The sequence below is a fragment of the Cebus imitator genome, unplaced genomic scaffold, assembly GCF_001604975.1.
Source record: "Cebus imitator isolate Cc_AM_T3 unplaced genomic scaffold, Cebus_imitator-1.0 Scaffold867, whole genome shotgun sequence".
NCBI lineage: Eukaryota > Metazoa > Chordata > Mammalia > Primates > Cebidae > Cebus > Cebus imitator.
In genome coordinates this window covers 160087-169153 of record NW_016108182.1, presented here as the reverse complement: position 1 = coordinate 169153, position 9067 = coordinate 160087, and the positions used below count along the sequence as shown (strand labels likewise).

The window sequence follows — 9067 nt, the reverse complement described above, 5'->3', positions numbered from 1 at the left end:
CTCTAAATTTCGTCTCTGTATTAACTGGGAGATTGCTGATTATCTTCAAAACTGCTATTTTGAATTCTTGATCTGACTCCTGTCATTTTGCTATCTGAGCGCTCACATGTTGCTCTCTCATTGGGGTTAATCACTGGCTTCTTGCTTTGTCAATTTGGGGAGGTCGTCGTCCACTGTTTGATGTTTTTCTTATGTATGTAGATCTATGTCTTAGCATTTAAAAATTAGTTTAGTTTTTTTTTTTTTTTTTCAAGTCTTTCCTGAGTTGGTTTGTGTGTTGAGAGGTTCTGTGCGATTTACCCGTTGATTCCCTTAGCCCTAGAGTGCTGCCTTCTTTTGAGCACTAGATGGCGCCCTAAGCACAGGTTTTTCTGTAGCTCTCCAAGTGCTGCCCATTACCGGGGGGGAAATTCCAAAGGGGATTCCTCAGCCGTGCAGCAAGGCGGCTGGCTATGGGTTCGTGCCCAGAGATTCCCTGCAGGGTGCTTCCTACAGTGTGGTGCTGCTAAACTGCGTCTCTGATTTGCTGTCCCGTTTTTCTGGAGTGGAGCGCAGCCCCCGAGTTTCTGGTGCTGGGTCATGTAGCCCCACTTCCCAAGGTTTGTCTCCACCTGTCCTTAGGTGGAGGCACTTGTGATGCTTCCTGTGAGTTGAGGCAGGAACAGCTTTCTTGCATAGGAACCCAAGATGATGGGGAAGCTGACTGTCCACTTTGATTTCACTTTTTCCAATGTAGAAGCCAGGAGTCTTGGAGGACTTTTCCATGTGGTGCCTAGCAATTTGGGGGAGGGGCACTGTGGATAGAGAAGTCCATTTCTCTCACTTTCGGCTCATAGTTTTTCACTTCTCTGTGGCCTCAGGGATTGTCACAGCTTTGGTTTTCAGTTCTGGAATACTGGCGGTGATAAACTTGGCACTGGATAGTTGTTCTTGGGTTTCAGTGGTCAGGGGAGTGAATACAGATTGCTTCTACGCCATCTTTGGTGACATAACTCCCCAATTCTGAAGTTTCAAACATGAGTAACTGAAGAATTGTAATGCCACTATCCAACTTAGGGGACATGGAACATGTCATAGTAAATAAATAGGTCAGTTTGCACATGTTGAATTTGAGAGTCATCTGCAACTAAATGGACTATAAGAGTCACGACCTTGTCATTCAGGAGAGAGAGCTGAAATAAAGGCATAGATCTATAAATCATGAGTGTGAAGGGATGATGGGTGAATCCTTTAGAGTGGAGGGGATCATAAAGGTAGAGAGGGTAGAGTGAGAATTCAGGAGTGCCAAGAACTGGACTTTGAGCAACCATCTCCTCCTACACCTTGAGGATTGGGTAGAAGAGAAGTGAGCATACTGAGACAGGGAGCAGCAGCTGGAGAGATTCCAAAGAAAATTCCAAAGAGTGCTGGTCATAGAAACCAAGGGAAGAGAGAAATTCAGAAAAGAGAAAGTAGCTTTTTTGCAACGGGTTTGCCGCCAGAACATAGGTTATCTTGAAAACCACCCCTAAAAACCAAAATGGGAAAGGAAAAGACTCATATCAATATTGTCGTCACTGGGCATAAAGATGCAGGCAAGTCCACTACTACTGGCCATCTGATCTACAAATGCAGTGGCATCAACAAAAGAGCCACTGAAAAATTGAGAAGGAGGCTGCTGAGATATGAAAGGGCTCCTTCAAGTATGCCTGGGTGTTGGATAAACAGAAAGCTGAGCATGAACATGGTATCATCACTGATATTTCCCTGTGGAAATTTGAGACCAGCAAGTACTACCTGATTATCATTGATGCCCCAGTACACAGAGTCCTCATCAAAAACACAATTACAGGACAGGCGCGGTGGCTTACGTCTGTAATCCCAGCACTTTAAAAGGCTGAGGCGGGCGAATCACTTGAGGTCAAGAGTTTAAGACCAGCCTGGCCAACATGGTGAAACCCCATCTTTAATGAAAATACAAAAATTATCCAGGCATGGTGGCATGTGTCTGTAATCCCAGCTACTTGGGAGGCTAAGGCAGGAGAATCACTTGAACCTGGGAGGTGGAGGTGGAGGTGAGCCGAGATTGCACCACTGCACTCTACCTTGGGGGACAGAGCATGACCCTGTCTCAAAAAAAAAAAAAAAAAAAAAAAACATGACTACAGACACATCTCAGGCTAACTGTGCTATCTTAATTATTGCTCATTGCTGCTGGCAGTGAATTTGAAGCTGGCATCTCCAAGAATGGGCAGACCCATGAGCAGGCCCTTCTGGCTTACACACTGAATGTGAAACTACATGTTGGTGTTAACAAAATGGATTCCACCGAGCCACCCTACCACCAGACAAGGTACAAGGAAATCAGCACTTATGTTAAGAAAATTGGCTACAACCCTGACAAAGTAGCATTTGTGCCAATTTCTGGTTGGCATAGTGACAACATGCTGGAGCCAAGTGCTAACGTGCCTTGGTTCTAGGAATGGAGTCACCTGTAAAGATAGCAATGCTAGTGGAACCACGCTGCTTGGGGCTGTGGACTGTATTCTACACCAATTCATCCCACTTATAAGCCCTGTGTCTGCATCTCCAGGATGCCTATAGGATTGTTGGTATTGGTCCTTTACCTGTGGACTGAGTGGAGACTGATGTCCTCAAACCTGGCATGGTGGTCAACTTTGCGCCAGTCAATGCTCGAATTCAAGTAAAGTCTATTGAAATGCACCATGAAACTTCGAGTGAATCTTTTCCTGGGGACAATGTGGGCTTCATTGTCAACAAGGTGTTTGCCCACTTAATAAAATCAGATATAAAGGATGAAAAGGCTAAGTTGTTATAAACATCAGTTGGCATGCCTTATAGTTCTTGGTGGTCTAAGATCATCACTTCATATTTCAAAGTCTCTGAGTAAATACAGCTTCACAGTTGCTCCCACATCTTCGTATCTGAAAGAATCCTTTTACAAATCTGAAATGGACCAATTTGATATTTATTACAGAATCATCGTGGTCTTGCAAGAAATCAGTGATTTACGTTTATAACCATATTTCCAAAGAGAATCTTTTTTATAAAGTAGGGGGATGTAGGAGGTACGTAGATTATTTACAGCTGTCTCTGTCAAGCATTTGCTCTTTGTGTCCATTGCTGGATTCAACACTACACTGGCATATCATAGTTTTTTGTTGTTGCTGTTGTTCTGATTAAAAACAAGCATTACATTCTTTCTAAGAAAAAAAAATAATGTGTCTGCCAAAGATGTTCATCATGGCAGTGTTGCTGGTGACAGCAAAAATGACCCACTAGTGGAAGCATCTGGCTTTGTTGCTCAGGTGATTATCCTGAACCATCTAGGCCAAATCGGTGCTGGCTGTGCCCCTGTACTGGACTGTCATGCAGCTCACATTGCTTGCAAGTGTTCTGAGCTATAAGAAAAGATTACCATTCTGGTAAGAAACTAGAACTTGGCCATAAATTCTTGAAATCTGGTGATGCTGCCATGATTGATATAGTCCCTAGCAAGCCCATGTGTGTTGAGAGCTTCTCTGAATATTCTGACTATCCTGACTATTCTCCTCTGGGTCATTTTGCTGTTCAAGACAGACCGTTGCCATGGGTGTCATCAAAGTACAGGACAAGAAGGCTGCTGGAGCTGGCAAGGTCACCAAGTCTGTCCAGAAAGCTCAGGAGGCTAAATATATATTATTCCTAATACATGCCACCTCGGTCTTTATTTTTATTTATTTATTTTTTTTTAGACAGAGTCTTACTCTGTTGCCCTGGCTGGAGTGCAGTGGCATGATATCCACTCACTGCAACCTCTGCCTCCTGGGTTCAAGAAATCCTCTAGCCTCAGGCTCCCAAGTAGCTGGACTACAGGCATGTGCCACCATGCCTGTTTAGGTCTTATTATATTGCCCAGGCTGGTCTCAAACTCCTGGGCTCAAGTGATCCACCCACCTCAACCTTCCAAAATGTTGGGAGTACAGGCATGAGCCATGGTGCCTGGCCTGAGTTTTAATCAGTGATGGAAGGGTCTCAGAACGGTTTGTTTCAATTGCCCAGTTAAGTTTAATAGTAAAAGACTGGTTAATGATAACAATGCATTGTAAAAACTTCAGAAGGAAAGGAGAATGTTTTGTGAACTTTTTTTGGCATCTGGCAGTTTTAAGTTTTTTAGTTTTTAAAATCAGTACTTTTTTCAAGTGGAAATAACTTGATCAAAAATCTGTCACAGAAATTTGAGACCCATGAAACCAAATTTAATGAGGAAAACAGAGAGTAGCCAACAGTGTTAAGAGTACAAAGAAATAAAGTAGACTAAGATCTGGATTTGATGTTTTATAAGTTTCTGATGAATTAAAATAGTGTTTTTAAAGCACGAGTCATATTCAAGGAATTGCAGAGAAAATGAGAGGAAGAAAAATACTTTTGCAATAAACTTAGGGTGCCATTTAAAGAAGTTTGACATCCAAAAGAAAGTGAGGGTAGTAGATTGGTTACTTAAGTGTCATGTGCAAATCTCTTTTTTTTTTCAAAATTGAATGTTTTTCGTAATGTCTATAATCCTGTGTCTGATTTGTAAATTTGAATGTAAAATAAGAATCACCTGAACACAGTTGCAGAGTTTGATCACAGCAGTGTGAAAAGCAATTAAGGGATAATTACAGGGATTAGACCATATGCAATTGTGGGAGCAGGGTGTCAGGTCCCAGGGTCTGCGTCCAACACATGCTGAAGTCCGGACGGAGGGGTGGATGAGCAGAAAGAACACTCGGGGGAGTGTAGGCAGATGAATTTGGTTTCATTCAGCAGCAGCTTTTATTAACAGTTTTCTCACATTAGCTCTCTCACTGTCTGCCCTGTCTTGGCTGCTTGAGCCGGCGGATTCCACACACAGCTGTGTGGCCGGTTCTCCCTTGCCTTCAGGGTCAGCAGCCTAACTCTTTTTCTCTCTGGGCATGAGCAAGCCAAGCTGTGTCCTTGCTCCCTCCTATCCATCTGCAAGACGGACAGTTTTGGCTCTCTGTCTTTCTCTGGGCATCAACACACCCACCACCATGTTAAGCCATGCTGAGCCAAGCTGAGCCCCAAGAGCCCCTGTACAGCATTAGCAGGGCAATTATACCTTTTATAGACAATAGTGGTTTAGAACCAAGTATGAACCTACACAAACAGGTTATGTAACAAGTGGAGGTGTGTGTCTGCATGCCAAACTCACTGACATGAACGCCTGAATATCCACCTTGGCTTATTCCTTTACCAAAGCACATCCATACAACTTACACTCTACCCCTAGGTTGATGGAAACTTAGGCCTTGGGCACACTGGTTTGATATACAGGTTTTGCACACAGGCCTGACATACAAATTTTGGGCATGCAGGCCTGATACATACACAGGCTTGACACATAAGCCTGACACACAAGCTTTGGGCATGCAGGCCTGATACATACATAAGCTTTTGGGCACTCAGGCCCGTTACATACATAAGCTTTGATAAACTGCCCACCTATTGGCACAGATTACCATAAGTGTCACCTCCTTCGTGATTACCATTCATATTGCCCTGATTTTCGCTTATTAGCTGCTTTGCCCACACCTGGTTTCAAACCATATGGTGTCAGTACTAGGCTAGACTGCACCAGCAGTCCAGGCAGCAGTCGCACCCCAGCTAGACCTAGCTGTATACCATGCCCTATCGGGAATCAGGGGATGCCCTTCCTAATGGTGAAGTCTCAGGGTCTAGGAGTGCCTCAGTCCCCATGGCCTTATCTTGCATTAGGACTACAGGTCCCAAGACCTCTTGCAATTTTGCTGCTAAGGGATTTGTCCTTAGTGTACTTCGCTGTTTCAAGTAGGCACCCCTCTTCGCTAAAGTGGATGTCTGTGCTGTCCCTGTCCGGGGGCTCATTGCCCAGGAACACACCTATCCCACTATTACTAACTGCTTTTCTATTAGTAAGCACCGGAGCTCAGCTTCTTTCCACAGTTGGGACTAACAGCCCACTGGCGCTTCCAATTGCTCCATGCACTGCTATAGGCCCTATCCACAATTATCTGTGGTTACAAGTACACTTAGTGTAAATGGGCACCCTTGGTTTACAAAGGCTGTCTCAGCCTCCTCACCCCAATCCCAGACAAGAGGGGCACTGCCGCTTTTAAACCTGGAAGAGAATCAGAGGTTAACATAACATTATTAACAAAACCACAACATATGGTGGGGCTATACAGTAGCCCTGCAGCAACACTGTGAAAGTCCATTATTGCCCTCTCATGAAGGCAATCTGTTCCTAACTCTCTGGAACATTGTAGATTGACAAGAATGCATTAGCCAAGTCCACCACACAGTGGCACTGCCCAGTTCCATTGTCAAGTGGTCTATTAAGTCCGTGATAGATGGCACAGCTGCCAAGCCGTGCAAAACAGCCACCCCAGAATGTCTTCAGGTATGGGTGGGAGAGACATACACAGTGCATAAGCAGAGAGCCAAGCGGCCAATGCCAAGATGCAGAGATACAGGTTTCACTTTCACTGGCCAGTTTTCATAGTTGTCAATAAATGCAGCTCTGCCCGGAAACTTAGCCGGGTTTAGGGACCAGTGGATTGCCAAGTGCACATGTGGCTCCCATTGTCTGGTGCCCCCCAAGCTGGGCATCTTGGCCAGTTCTCTTATCAAACGGAAAAGGCTTTACACTTCCACCAGCTGCAGCAGGCACGCTTTGAACAGGAATGCTCAGACGGGACCGGTTTGCGCAGCAAGGTACTTCTCCCATATGACTTGCACTAAGTCTGTACATGACTGCCAGTGTTACTTGCTTAACTCCCTCAACTCAGCAGGGGCACAGGCACCATAGGAAGCGTGCTCCACCACAGCACGTGCTCCCCATCTGGGCCCACCCTTGGGGCCCAATAGCTGCTCATGATCTATTTTGTGGTAGATCACTGGGCGAGCCTGCTATGGAGGTTCTTCCTCCTCCCTGCACTGTGTCCGGAAAGGACTGGGCATGTTCTTCCCACAGCACAGTTATAAACGCCCATCTGACTCCTACAGCAAAGGCATGCTTCTTCTCAGTGCTGTGCACTTCCAGGTGCTTCCGTGCCTTCTCCATACTCACAGGAGACCCACCCACTGCCTCCCGTGTTTCCACTGGAGCCCATCCTCGCAGCACAGCTGCCACCGGGTATCACAGCCCATGCTGCGGCCACAAAGCTGACCTGGGAACCCTCAGGGGCTGAAGACCCACTCATCTCATCCCAACCTCATCACCACTTGTTAGGTCCTGACGTTCAGGTCCAGCCCATGGAGGAGGGCTGGGTGGATGAGCAGAAAGAACACTTGGGGGGCCGTAGGCAGGTGAATTTGGTTCATTCAGCAGCAGCTTTTATTAACAGCTTTCTCACACTAGCTCTCTCACTGTCTGCCCTGTCTCAGCTGCTTGAGCCGGCGGATTCCATACACAGCTGTGTGGCTGGCTCTCCTTTGTCTTCAGGGTCAGCAGCTTAACTCTTTTTCTCTCTGGGCATGAGCAGGCCGAGCTGTGTCCTGGCTCCCTCCTGTCTGCAAGATGGACAGCTTTGGATCTCTCTCTCTCTCTCTGGGCACCAGCACGTCCGCCATGTTAAGCCATGTTGAGCTGAGCCGAGCCCCAAGAACCCCTGTACAACATTAGCAAGACAATTACACCTTTTACAGACAATAGTGGGTTAGAGCCAAGTATGAATTTACACAAACAGGTTATGTAACAAGTGGAGGTGTGTGCCTGCATGCCAAACTTGCTAAGTCATGCAAGCCTGGATGTCTACCTTGGCCTATTCCTTGACCAGAGCACATCCATGTACCTTACACAGGGGAAGAAGTCTATGGAAGGCTATTGTCTCTGCACTTATAGCAGCCTGAAGTCACTGTAGATATTCAGGGCCCACAGTTGGGAAAAAGTGGTGTATGTGGTGTGGGGGAAAGCAAGAACAAACTTGAACCTGCAAGGATTAACTTGAATCCCTAGGTCAGATTGAAACCTGTGAATACTTACTGGAACCTGCATCTGTCTCTTACTGCCTCCAACCTGGAGAAGGAGCTGGCATCCACAGCCATGAAGGTATGCACACATCTGACCTAGGACTTGGAGAAGTTGCAGAAGGAGATCTTGTCAGAGCTGGAGTTGCTGCAGCCTGCTGCTTCCCCACACCAACAAGGTGTGCCAGTGGGTCAGTTGTTGGAATTCACTCGGGGTGGTTGGCAAGATATTACAGAAAATATTAAAGATATATTAGGGAAAGTTATAGATTTGTCTCAGACCTTTTGGAAGGCCAAAAGATTTTACAGGGGCAGGCCAAAGGTGGGCTGGCCAGTCCATTAAGTTAGGGAGAGATACAGATGATCAAAGGCCTTCCCAGTTAAGTCTGCTTCCCCACACCCATTTGTCTCCACTCAACTGTTTACTCATGTTAATTTTGTGCTGTAGCCGTCTCAGGGGGAGATCAAAGGAGAATTGCCTGTTAATCGTGTTTACTCTGGGCCTGGAGCCTAAAGCTTTTATCATTCATATAACCACTCTTTTAACCATGTTAATGATCCCACAAGTGTGTTAACTTAGAACCTCTGTTGTAGCATTTTGAGGGAATAAATGTGTCACAGACAGAGGGTCTGCGTTGATTGGTTGCATTTTGCCCTCAGAAAGCAGCCAACAGCCATCCCTAGCCCACTTGAAACTCTGTAATGGTGTGAGAGTACATTCATCCATCCGTCATTGAGTCAGGATCTGCAGGTCAGACTTCCGCGGGTGGTGAGACCTACGTCTCAGGTGGTGACCCCGATGTGACTGAGGGCACAGTCAGTGCCAGTGTACACCAGTGGTAACAGTGTCTGGTCCTACCAAACTTCAGAACATAGTATCTGTTGCTTCACTTCCACTTCCCAAGCCCCGCCCCAATTTTTCTCCTGGTCCACTCTAACTCAGAACTAGATTGGGAAGGCAATCCCAGGAAACTATGTTTCTAGATTAGCTAAGTTGGCAAAGCCACTTCAACAACTGTGAGACAAATAGTGACCAGTAGAATGTGACTGGTCACTATCAGAGAAAAGGATAACA

At 45.9% G+C, this 9067-nt stretch overlaps 1 long non-coding RNA gene across 1 annotated transcript in view; it reads left to right on the top strand.

Annotated features, from left to right (window-relative positions):
- The first annotated feature begins 4028 nt into the window (after window positions 1-4028).
- The window catches only part of LOC119469823, a 14802-nt gene continuing 9763 nt past the window's right edge, over window positions 4029-9067 (top strand). Inside the window, exon 1 of the long non-coding RNA XR_005198674.1 lies at window positions 4029-4116. This is a non-coding gene — a long non-coding RNA (uncharacterized LOC119469823). The remainder of the gene's footprint in view (window positions 4117-9067) is intronic.